Below are 23,875 nucleotides of genomic sequence, written 5' to 3'. Positions count from 1 at the left end.
AAAGGATTCATCTGCTGATGAGACACTAATCGATGGGAGCAGTCTGAGAGAGCGCACGCTGAGATGTCAGCAGAGGAATCAATTGTCGAGCAGTCACTTGGGGAAAACATGGTCTGTCTGGACAGCCGAACCACACAAAGGTCAACGACTGAGAACGGGCTGTGTGCCGACCCGGCCGTAGCCTTTCATAAACAGAGCAATATTGTGGCCTAATTCACTGTGAATACACAACAAAGTCTCCGAGTCCTCCGCTCGCTTTTATAGAATTCCTTTTATCTGGATGTGTTCGGATTGATGGCCAAGGTGTGGACATCTAGAATGGGATTCTTCACCTCGAGATCCTTCTGTCCATTTGACATTCTTCTGAAGATACTGCTAAGACCAGTAGAGTACGCTGCCCTGGTGCTGGGCCTGGAGAGGAGGTGGTGCAAGTGATAGGATCGCAGGACAGGCTCCAAAACCTCAACATCTTACTGACCTTGACATGGTCACCTATTTGTTAGACCACACTTTGACTTGTCCAAAGGTGGAGAACTTTGGAATCAGATCTATCCACAAAAAATTCCTGCAATCGCTCTGACGCACGGGCTAGACCTGACTTTGTCTTGGTTCTTCAACTGGGGTTAGAGAGTTTGATATTGAAGAAATTTGGAAGACTTGACTTTTTAACAATTGAATTTCGAGACCATAAAAATTTGTATCTAATTTTTGTTGGAGAAGACAAGTCACCTCCATCATTGTAGGATGACCGGGTTTCTACCCATACCAGGGGCGAGGCTCAAGTACGGAAGCAAAAATAATAGTCGGTCTCCTTCTCTCCTCTCAATATTTAACTAGGGATTAACCAAAATTACCGAAGGTTCAATTGTACAAAATATTAGTCTTACAGAATCCACAATTTCCTTTGCACTGGCCATCTGGTGAAGAGTCCTTTAACCCCATCAGGCCCTAAGGCCTTCGTATAACTTTATCCCCTGCCTCACTTGTAGCTACACCTCTGCTACGACTCTCCAAGGGGTTAACATCTCCATCACCATAATTCAGGTCACTGAGATGACACAGGGCGAGGACGATGTTCTTGAGGTTTACCACCAATTCTGGAAATTTTTAGCTTTACTGCTTCCTGTATTTTCGGAATGAAACCTCATTTTAGCCAAAAAGGTAGCGCTGTGTTTATTTACCGAGAGGAGAGGAAAGAAGAGGAGGGCGACCATCACGAGATCCTCAATGCCCCATCACCAACATCACGACTACCTGTCTTTTCGGTATTCTTGTGCCCATCATCTAGAAACATAACATTGTTACTGGGTATATGGACGTGGCGTGGTGTAGGCAGACGGGTCAGTGATGTGAAGCCACGGTGATCTGAGACGTCTCGGGACCTCTTAAGTCTAAACACACTCCAGGGTCAACATTTGCTTCCCGTTAAAGTTTCCGACGCGGAGTCCAACGTTCTCCCCGACTATTATTATTGTGATTTTCTGGTTCCAGGTCCGGTTTTTCCGCTTTAATTATACAGAATTCACAAAGTTGTCAGATCTAATGACATCTGGGTATTTCCGCTGCAATGATCTAAGCTTGTCTTGAAAAATCAAAGTGTCTGCAGTGTGCATGATATATGGTCCCTGTCCTCCGGAGCGCCGCACTCTTTCCATGTCATCAGTTGCCTTATTTCGTTTTTTTTGTTCTTTTTTTGTTCAAGTGCCCAAGAACCCAGAGCCGGGATGATTTTGGTTTTCTTTTTGTGAATTTTTTTTTTTTTTTTGGCATGCTTGCTTTTCCAGGCAGAAAATTTTCTTGTCCCCAGATGGTAGAGAACAGTCAATTACGAGTTGTATTTTCCAGCTGCATTGAGGCTTTAAGCCCACTCCTTACATGTTGCTTTAAAAAGACGCCTTGGAAGCCGAGAAGAAAAAAAAAAAAACACAACAATAGCGTTCCCCTCAAATTAATATTTCCACTAAAATTTTCCAAACCTAAAACAGCTGAGATGGTAACGCTGCGAGGGCTCGAGATTAAGATTTGGTTGCGAATCCCATTACCGTTTAGAATTGACGTAAATGTATCCAGAATTTCAAGAGCTTCTCCTCCTTAAAGTGAAACATTGAAAAGATCGAAACATTGTCACGTGATTACATTTATAGTTCTGACTGGCAAATCTACAACAGTGACAACATAAGGGAGCATTCACACGGCGTAACGTCCCGCGAGATTTGGCACGTGTACGCCGCGTGACCCTTTGCGTGCCGTACACGCTCCCATTCATTTCAATGGGAGCGGGGAGCGTATGCGCCGCGCTAGTTTGCGGCCGTGAATAAATGCACGGCCGCAAACTAGCGCGGCGCATACGCTCCCCGCTCCCATTGAAATGAATGGGAGCGTGTACGGCACGCAAAGGGTCACGCGGCGTACACGTGCCAAATCTCGCGGGACGTTACGCCGTGTGAATGCTCCCTAAGAATGACTTAATAGGAGAGGCCAACAATTCATATTCATTACCCATAACATCATAGCTGTACTTTTTTGTGTGTTTCTTCCACTTGTTACTCCACCAGCAGAATAGTGAGTGCATCTCTGGAGTATAATACAGGATAAGTAATGTAATGTATGTACACAGTGACTGTACCAGCAGAATAGTGAGCGCAGCTCTGGAGTATAATACAGGATAAGTAATGTAATGTATGTACACAGTGACTGCACCAGCAGAATAGTGAGCGCAGCTCTGGGGTATAATACAGGATAAGTAATGTAATGTATGTACAGAGTGACTGCACCAGCAGAATAGTGAGCGCAGCTCTGGAGTATAATACAGGATAAGTAATGTAATGTATGTACACAGTGACTGCACCAGAAGAATAGTGAGCGCAGCTCTGGAGTATAATACAGGATAAGTAATGTAATGTATGTACACAGTGACTGCACCAGAAGAATAGTGATCGCAGCTCTGGAGTATAATACAGGATAAGTAATGTAATGTATGTACACAGTGACTGTACCAGCAGAATAGTGAGCGCAGCTCTGCAGTATAATACAGGATAAGTAATGTATTGTATGTACACAGTGACTGTACCAGCAGAATAGTGAGCGCAGCTCTGGAGTATAATACAGGATAAGTAATGTAATGTATGTACACAGTGACTGCACCAGCAGAATAGTGAGCGCAGCTCTGGAGTATAATACAGGATAAGTAATGTATGTACACAGTGACTGTACCAGCAGAATAGTGAGCGCAGCTCTGGAGTATAATACAGGATAAGTAATGTAATGTATGTACACAGTGACTGCACCAGCAGAATAGTGAGCGCAGCTCTGGAGTATAATACAGGATAAGTAGTGTAATGTATGTACACAGTGACTGCACCAGCAGAATAGTGAGCGCAGCTCTGGAGTATAATACAGGATAAGTAATGTAATGTATGTACACAGTGACTGTACCAGCAGAATAGTGAGCGCAGCTCTGGAATATAATACAGGATAAGTAATGTAATGTATGTACACAGTGACTGTACCAGCAGAATAGTGAGCGCAGCTCTGGAGTATAATACAGGATAAGTAATGTAATGTATGTACACAGTGACTGTACCAGCAGAATAGTGAGCGCAGCTCTGGAGTATAATACAGGATAAGTAATGTAATGTATGTACACAGTGACTGCACCGGAAGAATAGTGAGCGCAGCTCTGGAGTATAATACAGGATAAGTAATGTATTGTATGTACACAGTGACTGCACCAGAAGAATAGTGAGCGCAGCTCTGGAGTATAATACAGGATAAGTAATGTATGTACACAGTGACTGTACCAGCAGAATAGTGAGCGCAGCTCTGGAGTATAATACAGGATAAGTAATGTAATGTATGTACACAGTGACTGCACCAAAAGAATAGTGAGTGCATCTCTGGAGTATAATACAGGATAAGTAATGTAATGTATGTACACAGTGACTGTACCAGCAGAATAGTGATCGCAGCTCTGGAGTATAATACAGGATAAGTAATGTAATGTATGTACACAGTGACTGTACCAGCAGAATAGTGAGCGCAGCTCTGCAGTATAATACAGGATAAGTAATGTATTGTATGTACACAGTGACTGTACCAGCAGAATAGTGAGCGCAGCTCTGGAGTATAATACAGGATAAGTAATATAATGTATGTACACAGTGACTGCACCAGCAGAATAGTGAGCGCAGCTCTGGAGTATAATACAGGATAAGTAATGTAATGTATGTACACAGTGACTGTACCAGCAGAACAGTGAGCGCAGCTCTGGAGTATAATACAGGATAAGTAATGTAATGTATGTACAGAGTGACTGCACCAGCAGAATAGTGAGCGCAGCTCTGGAGTATAATACAGGATAAGTAATGTAATGTATGTACACAGTGACTGCACCAGAAGAATAGTGAGCGCAGCTCTGGAGTATAATACAGGATAAGTAATGTAATGTATGTACACAGTGACTGCACCAGAAGAATAGTGAGCGCAGCTCTGGAGTATAATACAGGATAAGTAATGTAATGTATGTACACAGTGACTGTACCAGCAGAATAGTGAGCGCAGCTCTGGAGTATAATACAGGATAAGTAATGTAATGTATGTACACAGTGACTGCACCAGCAGAATAGTGAGCGCAGCTCTGGAGTATAATACAGGATAAGTAATGTATGTACACAGTGACTGTACCAGCAGAATAGTGAGCGCAGCTCTGGAGTATAATACAGGATAAGTAATGTAATGTATGTACACTGACTGCACCAGCAGAATAGTGAGCGCAGCTCTGGAGTATAATACAGGATAAGTAGTGTAATGTATGTACACAGTGACTGCACCAGCAGAATAGTGAGCGCAGCTCTGGAGTATAATACAGGATAAGTAATGTAATGTATGTACACAGTGACTGTACCAGCAGAATAGTGAGTGCATCTCTGGAGTATAATACAGGATAAGTAATGTAATGTATGTACACAGTGACTGTACCAGCAGAATAGTGAGCGCAGCTCTGGAGTATAATACAGGATAAGTAATGTAATGTATGTACACAGTGACTGCACTAGAAGAATAGTGAGCGCAGCTCTGGAATATAATACAGGATAAGTAATGTAATGTATGTACACAGTGACTGTACCAGCAGAATAGTGAGCGCAGCTCTGGAGTATAATACAGGATAAGTAATGTAATGTATGTACACAGTGACTGCACCAGAAGAATAGTGAGCGCAGCTCTGGAATATAATACAGGATAAGTAATGTAATGTATGTACACAGTGACTGTACCAGCAGAATAGTGAGCGCAGCTCTGGAGTATAATACAGGATAAGTAATGTAATGTATGTACACAGTGACTGTACCAGCAGAATAGTGAGCGCAGCTCTGGAGTATAATACAGGATAAGTAATGTAATGTATGTACACAGTGACTGCACCGGAAGAATAGTGAGCGCAGCTCTGGAGTATAATACAGGATAAGTAATGTATTGTATGTACACAGTGACTGCACCAGAAGAATAGTGAGCGCAGCTCTGGAGTATAATACAGGATAAGTAATGTATGTACACAGTGACTGTACCAGCAGAATAGTGAGCGCAGCTCTGGAGTATAATACAGGATAAGTAATGTAATGTATGTACACAGTGACTGCACCAGAAGAATAGTGAGTGCATCTCTGGAGTATAATACAGGATAAGTAATGTAATGTATGTACACAGTGACTGTACCAGCAGAATAGTGATCGCAGCTCTGGAGTATAATACAGGATAAGTAATGTAATGTATGTACACAGTGACTGTACCAGCAGAATAGTGAGCGCAGCTCTGCAGTATAATACAGGATAAGTAATGTATTGTATGTACACAGTGACTGTACCAGCAGAATAGTGAGCGCAGCTCTGGAGTATAATACAGGATAAGTAATATAATGTATGTACACAGTGACTGCACCAGCAGAATAGTGAGCGCAGCTCTGGAGTATAATACAGGATAAGTAATGTAATGTATGTACACAGTGACTGTACCAGCAGAATAGTGAGCGCAGCTCTGGAGTATAATACAGGATAAGTAATATAATGTATGTACACAGTGACTGCACCAGCAGAATAGTGAGCGCAGCTCTGGAGTATAATACAGGATAAGTAATGTAATGTATGTACACAGTGACTGTACCAGCAGAATAGTGAGCGCAGCTCTGGAGTATAATACAGGATAAGTAATGTAATGTATGTACACAGTGACTGTACCAGCAGAATAGTGAGCGCAGCTCTGGAGTATAATACAGGATAAGTAATGTAATGTATGTACACAGTGACTGCACCAGCAGAATAGTGAGCGCAGCTCTGGAGTATAATACAGGATAAGTAATGTAATGTATGTACACAGTGACTGTACCAGCAGAATAGTGAGCGCAGCTCTGGAGTATAATACAGGATAAGTAATGTAATGTATGTACACAGTGACTGTACCAGCAGAATAGTGAGCGCAGCTCTGGAGTATAATACAGGATAAGTAATGTAATGTATGTACACAGTGACTGCACCAGCAGAATAGTGAGCGCAGCTCTGGAGTATAATACAGGATAAGTAATGTAATGTATGTACACAGTGACTGCACCAGCAGAATACTGAGCGCAGCTCTGGAGTATAATACAGGATAAGTAATGTAATGTATGTACACAGTGACTGCACCAGAAGAATAGTGAGCGCAGCTCTGGAGTATAATACAGGATAAGTAATGTAATGTATGTACACAGTGACTGTACCAGCAGAATAGTGAGCGCAGCTCTGGAGTATAATACAGGATAAGTAATGTAATGTATGTACACAGTGACTGTACCAGCAGAATAGTGAGCGCAGCTCTGGAGTATAATACAGGATAAGTAATGTAATGTATGTACACAGTGACTGCACCGGAAGAATAGTGAGCGCAGCTCTGGAGTATAATACAGGATAAGTAATGTATTGTATGTACACAGTGACTGCACCAGAAGAATAGTGAGCGCAGCTCTGGAGTATAATACAGGATAAGTAATGTATGTACACAGTGACTGTACCAGCAGAATAGTGAGCGCAGCTCTGGAGTATAATACAGGATAAGTAATGTAATGTATGTACACAGTGACTGCACCAGAAGAATAGTGAGTGCATCTCTGGAGTATAATACAGGATAAGTAATGTAATGTATGTACACAGTGACTGTACCAGCAGAATAGTGATCGCAGCTCTGGAGTATAATACAGGATAAGTAATGTAATGTATGTACACAGTGACTGTACCAGCACAATAGTGAGCGCAGCTCTGCAGTATAATACAGGATAAGTAATGTAATGTATGTACACAGTGACTGTACCAGCAGAATAGTGAGCGCAGCTCTGGAGTATAATACAGGATAAGTAATGTAATGTATGTACACAGTGACTGCACCAGAAGAATAGTGAGTGCATCTCTGGAGTATAATACAGGATAAGTAATGTAATGTATGTACACAGTGACTGCACCAGCAGAATAATGAGCGCAGCTCTGGAGTATAATAAAGGATAAGTAATGTAATGTATGTACACAGTGACTGCACCAGCAGAATAGTGAGCGCAGCTCTGGGGTATAATACAGGATAAGTAATGTAATGTATGTACACAGTGACTGTACCAGCAGAATAATGAGCGCAGCTCTGGAGTATAATAAAGGATAAGTAATGTAATGTATGTACACAGTGACTGCACCAGCAGAATACTGAGCGCAGCTCTGGAGTATAATACAGGATAAGTAATGTAATGTATGTACACAGTGACTGCACCAGCAGAATAGTGAGTGCATCTCTGGAGTATAATACAGGATAAGTAATGTAATGTATGTACACAGTGACTGCACCAGCAGAATACTGAGCGCAGCTCTGGAGTATAATACAGGATAAGTAATGTAATGTATGTACACAGTGACTGCACCAGAAGAATAGTGAGCGCAGCTCTGGAGTATAATACAGGATAAGTAATGTAATGTATGTACACAGTGACTGTACCAGCAGAATAGTGAGCGCAGCTCTGGAGTATAATACAGGATAAGTAATGTAATGTATGTACACAGTGACTGTACCAGCAGAATAGTGAGCGCAGCTCTGGAGTATAATACAGGATAAGTAATGTAATGTATGTACACAGTGACTGCACCAGCAGAATAGTGAGCGCAGCTCTGGAGTATAATACAGGATAAGTAATGTAATGTATGTACACAGTGACTGCACCAGCAGAATACTGAGCGCAGCTCTGGAGTATAATACAGGATAAGTAATGTAATGTATGTACACAGTGACTGCACCAGAAGAATAGTGAGCGCAGCTCTGGAGTATAATACAGGATAAGTAATGTAATGTATGTACACAGTGACTGCACCAGAAGAATAGTGAGCGCAGCTCTGGAGTATAATACAGGATAAGTAATGTAATGTATGTACACAGTGACTGTACCAGCAGAATAGTGAGCGCAGCTCTGGAGTATAATACAGGATAAGTAATGTAATGTATGTACACAGTGACTGTACCAGCAGAATAGTGAGCGCAGCTCTGGAGTATAATACAGGATAAGTAATGTAATGTATGTACACAGTGACTGCACCGGAAGAATAGTGAGCGCAGCTCTGGAGTATAATACAGGATAAGTAATGTATTGTATGTACACAGTGACTGCACCAGAAGAATAGTGAGCGCAGCTCTGGAGTATAATACAGGATAAGTAATGTATGTACACAGTGACTGTACCAGCAGAATAGTGAGCGCAGCTCTGGAGTATAATACAGGATAAGTAATGTAATGTATGTACACAGTGACTGCACCAGAAGAATAGTGAGTGCATCTCTGGAGTATAATACAGGATAAGTAATGTAATGTATGTACACAGTGACTGTACCAGCAGAATAGTGATCGCAGCTCTGGAGTATAATACAGGATAAGTAATGTAATGTATGTACACAGTGACTGTACCAGCACAATAGTGAGCGCAGCTCTGCAGTATAATACAGGATAAGTAATGTAATGTATGTACACAGTGACTGTACCAGCAGAATAGTGAGCGCAGCTCTGGAGTATAATACAGGATAAGTAATGTAATGTATGTACACAGTGACTGCACCAGAAGAATAGTGAGTGCATCTCTGGAGTATAATACAGGATAAGTAATGTAATGTATGTACACAGTGACTGTACCAGCAGAATAGTGATCGCAGCTCTGGAGTATAATACAGGATAAGTAATGTAATGTATGTACACAGTGACTGTACCAGCAGAATAGTGAGCGCAGCTCTGCAGTATAATACAGGATAAGTAATGTATTGTATGTACACAGTGACTGCACCAGCAGAATAGTGAGCGCAGCTCTGGAGTATAATACAGGATAAGTAATGTAATGTATGTACACAGTGACTGTACCAGCAGAATAGTGAGCGCAGCTCTGGAGTATAATACAGGATAAGTAATGTAATGTATGTACACAGTGACTGTACCAGCAGAATAGTGAGCGCAGCTCTGGAGTATAATACAGGATAAGTAATGTAATGTATGTACACAGTGACTGCACCAGCAGAATAGTGAGCGCAGCTCTGGAGTATAATACAGGATAAGTAATGTATTGTATGTACACAGTGACTGTACCAGCAGAATAATGAGCGCAGCTCTGGAGTATAATAAAGGATAAGTAATGTAATGTATGTACACAGTGACTGTACCAGAAGAATAGTGAGCGCAGCTCTGGAGTATAATACAGGATAAGTAATGTAATGTATGTACACAGTGACTGTACCAGCAGAATAGTGAGCGCAGCTCTGGAGTATAATACAGGATAAGTAATGTAATGTATGTACACAGTGACTGTACCAGAAGAATAGTGAGTGCAGCTCTGGAGTATAATACAGGATAAGTAATGTAATGTATGTACACAGTGACTGTATCAGCAGAATAGTGAGCGCAGCTCTGGAGTATAATACAGGATAAGTAATGTAATGTATGTACACAGTGACTGCACCAGCAGAATAGTGAGCGCAGCTCTGGAGTATAATACAGGATAAGTAATGTAATGTATGTACACAGTGACTGTACCAGCAGAATAGTGAGCGCAGCTCTGGAGTATAATACAGGATAAGTAATGTAATGTATGTACACAGTGACTGCACCCGAAGAATAGTGAGCGCAGCTCTGGAGTATAATACAGGATAAGTAATGTATGTACACAGTGACTGCACCAGCAGAATAGTGAGCGCAGCTCTGGAGTATAATACAGGATAAGTAATGTAATGTATGTACACAGTAACTGCACCAGAAGAATAGTGAGTGCATCTCTGGAGTATAATACAGGATAAGTAATGTAATGTATGTACACAGTGACTGTACCAGCAGAATAGTGAGCGCAGCTCTAGAGTATAATACAGGATAAGTAATGTAATGTATGTACACAGTGACTGTACCAGCAGAATAGTGAGTGCAGCTCTGGAGTATAATACAGGATAAGTAATGTAATGTATGTACACAGTGACTGTACCAGCAGAATAGTGAGCGCAGCTGTGGAGTATAATACAGGATAAGTAATGTAATGTATGTACACAGTGACTGTACCAGCAGAATAGTGAGCCCAGCTCTGGGGTATAATACAGGATAAGTAATGTAATGTATGTACACAGTGACTCCACCAGCAGAATAGTGAGCGCATCTCTGGAGTATAATACAGGATAAGTAATGTAATGTATGTGCACAGTGACTGTACCAGCAGAATAGTGAGCGCAGCTCTGGAGTATAATACAGGATAAGTAATGTAATGTATGTACACAGTGACTGTACCAGCAGAATAGTGAGCGCAGCTCTGGAGTATAATACAGGATAAGTAATGTAATGTATGTACACAGTGACTGTACCAGCAGAATAGTGAGCGCAGCTCTGGAGTATAATACAGGATAAGTAATGTAATGTATGTACACAGTGACTGTACCAGCAGAATAGTGAGCGCAGCTCTGGAGTATAATACAGGATAAGTAATGTAATGTATGTACACAGTGACTGTACCAGCAGAATAGTGAGCGCAGCTCTGGAGTATAATACAGGATAAGTAATGTAATGTATGTACACAGTGACTGTACCAGCAGAATAGTGAGCGCAGCTCTGGAGTATAATACAGGATAAGTAATGTAATGTATGTACACAGTGACTGCACCAGCAGAATACTGAGCGCAGCTCTGGAGTATAATACAGGATAAGTAATGTAATGTATGTACACAGTGACTGCACCAGCAGAATACTGAGCGCAGCTCTGGAGTATAATACAGGATAAGTAATGTAATGTATGTACACAGTGACTGCACCAGAAGAATAGTGAGCGCAGCTCTGGAGTATAATACAGGATAAGTAATGTAATGTATGTACACAGTGACTGTACCAGCAGAATAGTGAGCGCAGCTCTGGAGTATAATACAGGATAAGTAATGTAATGTATGTACACAGTGACTGTACCAGCAGAATAGTGAGCGCAGCTCTGGAGTATAATACAGGATAAGTAATGTAATGTATGTACACAGTGACTGCACCGGAAGAATAGTGAGCGCAGCTCTGGAGTATAATACAGGATAAGTAATGTATTGTATGTACACAGTGACTGCACCAGAAGAATAGTGAGCGCAGCTCTGGAGTATAATACAGGATAAGTAATGTATGTACACAGTGACTGTACCAGCAGAATAGTGAGCGCAGCTCTGGAGTATAATACAGGATAAGTAATGTAATGTATGTACACAGTGACTGCACCAGAAGAATAGTGAGTGCATCTCTGGAGTATAATACAGGATAAGTAATGTAATGTATGTACACAGTGACTGTACCAGCAGAATAGTGATCGCAGCTCTGGAGTATAATACAGGATAAGTAATGTAATGTATGTACACAGTGACTGTACCAGCACAATAGTGAGCGCAGCTCTGCAGTATAATACAGGATAAGTAATGTAATGTATGTACACAGTGACTGTACCAGCAGAATAGTGAGCGCAGCTCTGGAGTATAATACAGGATAAGTAATGTAATGTATGTACACAGTGACTGCACCAGAAGAATAGTGAGTGCATCTCTGGAGTATAATACAGGATAAGTAATGTAATGTATGTACACAGTGACTGTACCAGCAGAATAGTAATCGCAGCTCTGGAGTATAATACAGGATAAGTAATGTAATGTATGTACACAGTGACTGTACCAGCAGAATAGTGAGCGCAGCTCTGCAGTATAATACAGGATAAGTAATGTATTGTATGTACACAGTGACTGCACCAGCAGAATAGTGAGCGCAGCTCTGGAGTATAATACAGGATAAGTAATGTAATGTATGTACACAGTGACTGTACCAGCAGAATAGTGAGCGCAGCTCTGGAGTATAATACAGGATAAGTAATGTAATGTATGTACACAGTGACTGTACCAGCAGAATAGTGAGCGCAGCTCTGGAGTATAATACAGGATAAGTAATGTAATGTATGTACACAGTGTCTGCACCAGCAGAATAGTGAGCGCAGCTCTGGAGTATAATACAGGATAAGTAATGTATTGTATGTACACAGTGACTGTACCAGCAGAATAATGAGCGCAGCTCTGGAGTATAATAAAGGATAAGTAATGTAATGTATGTACACAGTGACTGTACCAGAAGAATAGTGAGCGCAGCTCTGGAGTATAATACAGGATAAGTAATGTAATGTATGTACACAGTGACTGTACCAGAAGAATAGTGAGTGCAGCTCTGGAGTATAATACAGGATAAGTAATGTAATGTATGTACACAGTGACTGTACCAGCAGAATAGTGAGCACAGCTCTGGAGTATAATACAGGATAAGTAATGTAATGTATGTACACAGTGACTGCACCAGCAGAATAGTGAGCGCAGCTCTGGAGTATAATACAGGATAAGTAATGTAATGTATGTACACAGTGACTGTACCAGCAGAATAGTGAGCGCAGCTCTGGAGTATAATACAGGATAAGTAATGTAATGTATGTACACAGTGACTGCACCCGAAGAATAGTGAGCGCAGCTCTGGAGTATAATACAGGATAAGTAATGTATGTACACAGTGACTGCACCAGCAGAATAGTGAGCGCAGCTCTGGAGTATAATACAGGATAAGTAATGTAATGTATGTACACAGTAACTGCACCAGAAGAATAGTGAGTGCATCTCTGGAGTATAATACAGGATAAGTAATGTAATGTATGTACACAGTGACTGTACCAGCAGAATAGTGAGCGCAGCTCTGCAGTATAATACAGGATAAGTAATGTAATGTATGTACACAGTGACTGTACCAGCAGAATAGTGAGCGCAGCTCTAGAGTATAATACAGGATAAGTAATGTAATGTATGTACACAGTGACTGTACCAGCAGAATAGTGAGCGCAGCTCTGGAGTATAATACAGGATAAGTAATGTAATGTATGTACACAGTGACTGTACCAGCAGAATAGTGAGTGCAGCTCTGGAGTATAATACAGGATAAGTAATGTAATGTATGTACACAGTGACTGTACCAGCAGAATAGTGAGCGCAGCTGTGGAGTATAATACAGGATAAGTAATGTAATGTATGTACACAGTGACTGTACCAGCAGAATAGTGAGCCCAGCTCTGGGGTATAATACAGGATAAGTAATGTAATGTATGTACACAGTGACTCCACCAGCAGAATAGTGAGCGCATCTCTGGAGTATAATACAGGATAAGTAATGTAATGTATGTGCACAGTGACTGTACCAGCAGAATAGTGAGCGCAGCTCTGGAGTATAATACAGGATAAGTAATGTAATGTATGTACACAGTGACTGTACCAGCAGAATAGTGAGCGCAGCTCTGGAGTATAATACAGGATAAGTAATGTAATGTATGTACACAGTGACTGTACCAGCAGAATAGTGAGCGCAGCTCTGGAGTATAATACAGGATAAGTAATGTAATGTATGTACACAGTGACTGTACCAGCAGAATAGTGAGCGCAGCTCTGGAGTATAATACAGGATAAGTAATGTAATGTATGTACACAGTGACTGTACCAGCAGAATAGTGAGCGCAGCTCTGGAGTATAATACAGGATAAGTAATGTAATGTATGTACACAGTGACTGTACCAGCAGAATAGTGAGCGCAGCTCTGGAGTATAATACAGGATAAGTAATGTAATGTATGTACACAGTGACTGCACCAGAAGAATAGTGAGCGCAGCTCTGGAGTATAATACAGGATAAGTAATGTATGTACACAGTGACTGTACCAGCAGAATAGTGAGCGCAGCTCTGGAGTATAATACAGGATAAGTAATGTAATGTATGTACACAGTGACTGCACCAGAAGAATAGTGAGTGCATCTCTGGAGTATAATACAGGATAAGTAATGTAATGTATGTACACAGTGACTGTACCAGCAGAATAGTGAGCGCAGCTCTGCAGTAAATGTACACAGTGACTGTACCAGCAGAATAGTGAGCGCAGCTCTGCAGTATAATACAGGATAAGTAATATAATGTATGTACACAGTGACTGCACCAGCAGAATAGTGAGCGCAGCTCTGGAGTATAATACAGGATAAGTAATGTAATGTATGTACACAGTGACTGTACCAGCAGAATAGTGAGCGCAGCTCTGGAGTATAATACAGGATAAGTAATGTAATGTATGTACACAGTGACTGTACCAGCAGAATAGTGAGCGCAGCTCTGGAGTATAATACAGGATAAGTAATGTAATGTATGTACACAGTGACTGTACCAGCAGAATAGTGAGCGCAGCTCTGGAGTATAATACAGGATAAGTAATGTAATGTATGTACACAGTGACTGCACCAGCAGAATACTGAGCGCAGCTCTGGAGTATAATACAGGATAAGTAATGTAATGTATGTACACAGTGACTGTACCAGCAGAATAGTGAGTGCAGCTCTGGAGTATAATACAGGATAAGTAATGTAATGTATGTACACAGTGACTGTACCAGCAGAATAGTGAGCGCAGCTCTGCAGTATAATACAGGATAAGTAATGTATTGTGTGTACACAGTGACTGTACCAGCAGAATAGTGAGCGCAGCTCTGCAGTATAATACAGGATAAGTAATATAATGTATGTACACAGTGACTGCACCAGCAGAATAGTGAGCGCAGCTCTGCAGTATAATACAGGATAAGTAATGTATTGTGTGTACACAGTGACTGTACCAGCAGAATAGTGAGCGCAGCTCTGCAGTATAATACAGGATAAGTAATATAATGTATGTACACAGTGACTGCACCAGCAGAATAGTAAGCGCAGCTCTGGGGTATAATACAGGATAAGTAATGTAATGTATGTACACAGTGACTGTACCAGCAGAATAGTGAGCGCAGCTCTGGAGTATAATACAGGATAAGTAATGTAATGTATGTACACAGTGACTGTACCAGCAGAATAGTGAGCGCAGCTCTGGAGTATAATACAGGATAAGTAATGTAATGTATGTGCACAGTGACTGCACCAGCAGAACAGTGAGCGCAGCTCTGGAGTATAATACAGGATAAGTAATGTAATGTATGTACACAGTGACTGTACCAGCAGAACAGTGAGCGCAGCTCTGGAGTATAATACAGGATAAGTAATGTAATGTATGTACACAGTGACTGTACCAGCAGAATAGTGAGCGCAGCTCTGGAGTATAATACAGGATAAGTAATGTAATGTATGTACACAGTGACTGTACCAGCAGAATAGTGAGCGCAGCTCTGGAGTATAATACAGGATAAGTAATGTAATGTATGTACACAGTGACTGCACCAGCAGAATAGTGAGCGCAGCTCTGGAGTATAATACAGGATAAGTAATGTAATGTATGTACACAGTGACTGTACCAGCAGAATAGTGAGCGCAGCTCTGGAGTATAATACAGGATAAGTAATGTAATGTATGTACACAGTGACTGTACCAGCAGAATAGTGAGCGCAGCTCTGGAGTATAATACAGGATAAGTAATGTAATGTATGTACACAGTGACTGTACCAGCAGAATAGTGAGCGCAGCTCTGGAGTATAATACAGGATAAGTAATGTAATGTATGTACACAGTGACTGTACCAGCAGAATAGTGAGCGCAGCTCTGGAGTATAATACAGGATAAGTAATGTAATGTATGTACACAGTGACTGTACCAGCAGAATAGTGAGCGCAGCTCTGGAGTATAATACAGGATAAGTAATGTAATGTATGTACACAGTGACTGTACCAGCAGAATAGTGAGCGCAGCTCTGGAGTATAATACAGGATAAGTAATGTAATGTATGTACACAGTGACTGCACCAGAAGAATAGTGAGCGCAGCTCTGGAGTATAATACAGGATAAGTAATGTATGTACACAGTGACTGTACCAGCAGAATAGTGAGCGCAGCTCTTGAGTATAATACAGGATAAGTAATGTAATGTATGTACACAGTGACTGCACCAGAAGAATAGTGAGTGCATCTCTGGAGTATAATACAGGATAAGTAATGTAATGTATGTACACAGTGACTGTACCAGCAGAATAGTGAGCGCAGCTCTGCAGTAAATGTACACAGTGACTGTACCAGCAGAATAGTGAGCGCAGCTCTGGAGTATAATACAGGATAAGTAATGTAATGTATGTACACAGTGACTGCACCCGAAGAATAGTGAGCGCAGCTCTGGAGTATAATACAGGATAAGTAATGTATGTACACAGTGACTGTACCAGCAGAATAGTGAGCGCAGCTCTGGAGTATAATACAGGATAAGTAATGTATTGTATGTACACAGTGACTGTACCAGCAGAATAGTGAGCGCAGCTCTGGAGTATAATACAGGATAAGTAATGTAGTGTATGTACACAGTGACTGTACCAGCAGAATAGTGAGTGCAGCTCTGGAGTATAATACAGGATAAGTAATGTAATGTATGTACACAGTGACTGTACCAGCAGAATAGTGAGCGCATCTCTGGAGTATAATACAGGATAAGTAATGTAATGTATGTACACAGTGACTGTACCAGCAGAATAGTGAGCGCAGCTCTGGAGTATAATACAGGATAAGTAATGTAATGTATGTACACAGTGACTGTACCAGCAGAATAGTGAGCGCAGCTCTGGAGTATAATACAGGATAAGTAATGTAATGTACGTACACAATGACTGCACCAGCAGGATAGTGAGCGCAGCTCTGGAGTATAATACAGGATAAGTAATGTAATGTACGTACACAGTGACTGCACCAGCAGAATAGTGAGCGCAGCTCTGGAGTATAATACAGGATAAGTAATGTAATGTATGTACACAGTGACTGCACCAGCAGAATAGTGAGCGCAGCTCTGGAGTATAATACAGGATAAGTAATGTAATGTATGTACACAGTGACTGCACCAGCAGAATAGTGAGCGCAGCTCTGGAGTATAATACAGGATAAGTAATGTAATGTATGTACACAGTGACTGCACCAGCAGAATAGTGAGCGCAGCTCTGGAGTATAATACAGGATAAGTAATGTAATGTATGTGCACAGTGACTGCACCAGCAGAACAGTGAGCGCAGCTCTGGAGTATAATACAGGATAAGTAATGTAATGTATGTACACAGTGACTGTACCAGCAGAATAGTGAGCGCAGCTGTGGAGTATAATACAGGATAAGTAATGTAATGTATGTACACAGTGACTGCACCAGCAGAATAGTGAGCGCAGCTCTGGAGTATAATACAGGATAAGTAATGTAATGTATGTACACAGTGACTGCACCAGCAGAATAGTGAGCGCAGCTCTGGAGTATAATACAGGATAAGTAATGTAATGTATGTACACAGTGACTGCACCAGCAGAATAGTGAGCGCAGCTCTGGGGTATCATACAGGATAAGTAATGTAATGTATGTACACAGTGACTGTACCAGCAGAATAGTGAGCGCAGCTGTGGAGTATAATACAGGATAAGTAATGTAATGTATGTACACAGTGACTGTACCAGCAGAATAGTGAGCCCAGCTCTGGGGTATAATACAGGATAAGTAATGTAATGTATGTACACAGTGACTGCACCAGCAGAATAGTGAGCGCAGCTCTGGAGTATAATACAGGATAAGTAATGTAATGTATGTACACAGTGACTGTACCAGCAGAATAGTGAGCGCAGCTCTGGAGTATAATACAGGATAAGTAATGTAATGTATGTACACAATGACTGTACCAGCAGAATAGTGAGCGCAGCTCTGCAGTATAATACAGGATAAGTAATGTAATGTATGTACACAGTGACTGCACCAGCAGTATAGTGAGCGCGGCTCTGGAGTATAATACAGGATAAGTAATATAATGTGTATACACGGTGACTGCACATATATGTATCTACAAAGGGACTCTTCTTTTTGTATTCTGGATGCAAACTATGTATCAGCTCACACGAAGAAACCCTATATTTGTGTACATCTTTAAATTTGTAATTTGAAAAATTGTAATAATTTGTAAATTAAAACATCCTGATCAAGTGCTATCACCCCTCCTCCTCCTCCTCCATCTCCTCCTCCAGCTCCTACACTTGGCACCCTGTATACAGTACCTTGCATGGTCCTCACTTCCTTCCTTGAAAACCAAAAAGCCATCCCCTCCATCCTTAATCAGTCATTGTGTCCGGCCCTGTGCCTCCTCATATCATTGTCTCATGTTCTAGAACATCTAAATAAGTCATTTGTTCCGAACAAACAACAACCGCTCCGAGGATTTGGGGACAGTTGGTGCTCAGATCTAATTAGAACGAATTATCTACATAGAAATCTGCTCAAATGTAGAAATGATCATAATTTCCTCTACAATCAGTTGGGCCGCTGTCTTGGGCTCGAAGCTTCACCCGCCGTGAGGTCACATAACACGGCTAAACGACTTCCTTCTGAAAATGTGGCGCCGTCATCCCGCTTTGTCAGCTCACGATGAGCCAATCGAAATATTGCAACAAATGTATCAACTTGTATCATCCATTTATGGTGTTCCCATAATTGTGTCCACTCACTTTTCGTGTGACTACCATGTACCCTGTATGGTGGCCCATGTTGTGGACCTGTAGCAGAGGTATATACCGCCATATCGTGCCCTCTTTTAGTAGCACTGGTTTCTCTGAGGTGGAGATACAATACGGGTCATATGAGCTATCAGCAACATTTTTACGGATCCGAGCACGAGGCTGAATAGCCGATGCCCGCGCCGCTACGTGCAAGTTTCCTAGGCTGGCCACATGTGACATCATTGGCATTGTGTGTGTATATGTCTACACCGGTCTGGGAGCGAGACAGATTCCCCACCTGAAATGACTTCCTATTATTAGATGTTCGGTTACCAGGGCTTATGTAAGACAATTGCAGCTCTGTTTGTGAACAGAGACATGATTCATGATACTTGTAGTAACTGTGAGCACCTCCGAACGAGACAGAAACCAAACTCAGACAAAGGCCGGGGAAATCAATGCTGTCTGAGCAGACGTCCCCTGATACTGACTGGCTTCTGCCTGCTCGCCGCTTGTGAAGATCTGCAGTCTCCTCCCATCCTCATGGCACTCGGCAGTCATTGATATTAGGGGTATTATTTGCTTACAAAGACATTTAAAGGGGTTCGAAAAACATAGTTGCTTTCTTCAAAAAACAGCGCCATGTTTGTCCGTGGGTTGCGTCTGCCATGGAAGTAAATGAGTTAGGGGAACAATACCACCCATGAACAGAGGTGGCGCTATAAGAAAGTCGCCATGTGCTTCTAGTCCTGGATATCCCATGGAAAGGCAACGTTTTCAGCCAGTTGGTGATTGGCCGTCACATTATTGAGAGGTCTTATATATCGATGACCTGTCCTTCATCAGTATGTGATTGGTTGAGGTTTGAGACCCGGGAACCCCACCGATCACTTGTTTGAAGAGGCCCATTCTTTGTGCTGATGATGTCACATGGTATATCAGCGGCCACATCCCAATCAAGTGAATGAGACTGGGCTGCAATACCAAGTACAGCCACTATGATATGTTGGGTGCTGTGGTGGAGAATCGGCAGTGCTCACCCAAAACTGTGTGGCCTCTTCAGCCAGCTGATCTTCCCACACCCAGATCTGCGCAGGGTTCTGGGTGTCGGACCCCCACAGGTCACATACTGATCACCTAGGATATGACAAACCCCTTTAATGATCTCTTGATAGGGTAGAGTGCGTGTCTGAATGATGTATCATAAATCTGTTTTTCATATTTTTACAAATTTTTCATTCCTTGTTCTAATGATCTGTGTTACGGTGGGAACAGAGACTCCATTGCAAATATGAGCAGAGTCTATGACTGATGATGAGACCTTCTCTATAGATCTGACCGCTGTGTTCCTTCTTGTCCCTCCAGCCTCCATGCTGCCTCGCTCCCTTCCATTCCCAAATGATTATCTGCACTAAACCAGAGACCTGGAGTGAGCTACCCGAGGAGTGACCGCTTCTCTACCGCCGGTAAGTATGACCGCCGGTGTATAGATATGTGACCCTGATACTGACCCCTGACCCATAGACCCACGCATTTCAATATACAGTGACTATAAGTAGACTTTGTACATCCAGAACCTGAAAACCATTTACTATCCACTGATTAAATGTATAGAAAGTTTCCTTCCCACAATCCCTGGACACAGAGATATTAGCGTGGATCGTACCGATAAATACCAGATGTACCTGCACCCCCCCCCCCCACCTCATCCGAAGAAAAGTGTCATGTCCTTGAGAAATGAGGACAGTCTCCTCTGCAGTGCGTCTCCCAGATAAACATCACTTACATTACAGAACAATCAGCAATGTATGGGCTAATTAGATTTTTATTTTAGGACACCCTTATCTGCTCTCAGAACTACATCTAAATGAGCTCCGAGATTCCTTCTGTTCTATCAGTGGCCTGGATACATTACACAGCTCTACAATCCATAGCAAAGACGTCCATGTGCTGCTGTGTATAGATAATTCTACACAAATAACTTGGGGAAAAGGTGTATACACCATGTAAACTATACTGTCACTAAATTGAGAGTATAGCTAATGTAATACTACCTCCTATATACAAGAATATAACTACTATAATACTACTCCTATGTACAAGAATATAACTACTATAATACTACTCCTATGTACAAGAATATAACTACTATAATACTGCTCCTATGTACAAGAATATAACTACTATAATACTACTCCTATGTACAAGAATATAACTACTATAATACTACCTCCTATGTACAAGAATATAACTACTATAATACTACCTCCTATGTACAAGAATATAACTACTATAATACTACTCCTATGTATAAGAATATAACTACTATAATACTACCTCCTATGTACAAGAATATAACTACTATAATACTGCTTCTATGTACAAGAATATAACTACTATAATACTACCTCCTATGTACAAGAATATAACTACTATAATACTGCTCCTATGTACAAGAATATAACTACTATAATACTGCTCCTATGTACAAGAATACAACTACTATAATACTGCTCCTATGTACAAGAATACAACTACTATAATACTGCTCCTATGTACAAGAATACAACTACTATAATACTGCTCCTATGTACAAGAATACAACTACTATAATACTGCTCCTATGTACAAGAATACAACTACTATAATACTGCTCCTATGTACAAGAATACAACTACTATAATACTGCTCCTATGTACAAGAATACAACTACTATAATACTGCTCCTATGTACAAGAATACAACTACTATAATACTGCTCCTATGTACAAGAATACAACTACTATAATACTGCTCCTATGTACAAGAATACAACTACTATAATACTGCTCCTATGTACAAGAATACAACTACTATAATACTGCTCCTATGTACAAGAATACAACTACTATAATACTGCTCCTATGTACAAGAATACAACTACTATAATACTGCTCCTATGTACAAGAATACAACTACTATAATACTGCTCCTATGTACAAGAATACAACTACTATAATACTGCTCCTATGTACAAGAATACAACTACTATAATACTGCTCCTATGTACAAGAATACAACTACTATAATACTACTCCTATGTACAAGAATACAACTACTATAATACTACTCCTATGTACAAGAATACAACTACTATAATACTACTCCTATGTACAAGAATACAACTACTATAATACTACCTCCTATGTACAAGAATATAACTACTATAATACTGCCTCCTATGTACAAGAATATAACTACTATAATACTGCCTCCTATGTACAAGAATATAACTACTATAATACTACTCCTATGTACAAGAATATAACTACTATAATACTGCCCTGCGGACACAGACCATGTGTGTTGTCAGTCATTGGTAGGTGGTCAGTGGGGTATCGGCCATGTCCATTATTTCTGTATTCATTGCTTTATGGCTGTCACATATTAGTTTGCAGCTAATGGATAAGTGTCAGGAATCAGAGCAGGGATCAGTGATCGCAGTGATGGTCGCAGTGTGACTATGATCAGTAAGTGGTGACTTCAGTACTAGACATCACTCAGGGCTCTTTATCAGCTCTAATCGCTCTCCGGCTTCGCCGCCCACAGGAAAAGTTCTTCAAGTGGAATTTATTGTGAAGAAACGTTCATGTTCCGTCTGGTCGTAGGGAGAGATCTGCCGCCCATCACTGCGATTACTCTCCATGTTATCTTCACTCAGTCATATTGAAGCATGCGGAGTTCAGAAACAAGATCCTGTGCGGGAACATTGTCAGAAAATCTATCAGCAAACAATAAAGGAAAGTGTCCACAGCAGCCCGGATATCAAGATGTAGGAAGAGTGGAAGGGCCTGGGAGGGAGGCGAGAACAGGGGGCGCAGCTAAGGACTGGACCCTATTCTGGCACCATGGACGGTGTGTGTTACCATAGAGGGTGCAGGACTTCATTCATGGCCTAGACGCCTACCCTGGTGCTTTGTAGGGTGGACCATTAGCTGTGTAGCGTGCATGGGTGATACTATGTCATTAACATGGGGCTATAGCCAATAGTATTACTGATCAAAAGAAGACAAAGCTCATCATAAATTTGTCTGATCACTTCACTTACCCCAGTAGGGGGCGTCCTTAAGAAGAATACCCTTATCCTGCCACCACCGCTGTAATAACCGTGGCCAGGTTTTCAGAACTCCAGGACTATGAAACATAAGCATGGGTGTGGTTACTGTATCCAAGACCACCAATGACATTGGGGTTCACAAACTTTTTCTGACATAGTTTGTAACCAAGATCACTGACATTTTTTGATCAGAATCCTTGGTGGACCTTAAAGGGAAACATTCACATGTCTTGAGTTTTAGATTTTACGAATAATATTCTGGATTATAGATTTTCCGGGCTATTCTAATGAACCTTGTGACTTTCCCGGGTGAAGGCTTCCTTCCTATTTTACTACACTTAGAGGCAGTCACTTGCAGTACCTTTTTTCACCATAATATTAGTGGTGCATTTCTTCCATAGATAAGAATGCAACAGCGCCACCACCTATACTAAATCCAGAAGTTTCAAGATGAGGATTTGCTTTTGTATCTCCCGATGTACAGATATATGTTATATCCATTCAGTTTAGTATGTATGCTACTAGTGTGGGGGGCACGGGTTATTTACATGACAATCTATCCCCCCCCCTTCCATATTGAGAACCCAAGACCTGCAAAACAAAGAGAGTGAGGAAGGCTTGCTGGCGGAGATGCATACATTAGTGGGTACAGTTGCAGGGTCTCCACCTCCTGAGGACAATGTTCTGCACCACGTCTTCAGCGCAGTATTAAGGAAATGAATTCTTTTTACCAAAAGGTCAGTGAAGATTGTCAGCTCCTCCGTGTGT

The 23,875-nt window shown here is 41.3% G+C and overlaps 1 protein-coding gene across 8 annotated transcripts in view; it reads left to right on the top strand.

Annotated features, from left to right (window-relative positions):
* ZBTB20 (zinc finger and BTB domain containing 20) overlaps nt 1-23,875 on the top strand; it is a 654,299-nt gene that overhangs the window by 614,798 nt on the left and 15,626 nt on the right. For all 8 annotated transcript variants that reach the window (XM_075263309.1, XM_075263308.1, XM_075263310.1 and 5 more), the window contains one exon: nt 20,377-20,477. The gene's annotated coding sequence lies outside the window, so the exon portion shown is untranslated. The remainder of the gene's footprint in view (nt 1-20,376; nt 20,478-23,875) is intronic.

Source organism: Leptodactylus fuscus, chromosome 2 (genome assembly GCF_031893055.1).
Source record: "Leptodactylus fuscus isolate aLepFus1 chromosome 2, aLepFus1.hap2, whole genome shotgun sequence".
Classification (NCBI taxonomy): Eukaryota; Metazoa; Chordata; class Amphibia; order Anura; family Leptodactylidae; genus Leptodactylus; species Leptodactylus fuscus.
Note: the sequence above shows the minus strand (reverse complement) of the source record. Positions and strands in the feature narration are given on the sequence as shown.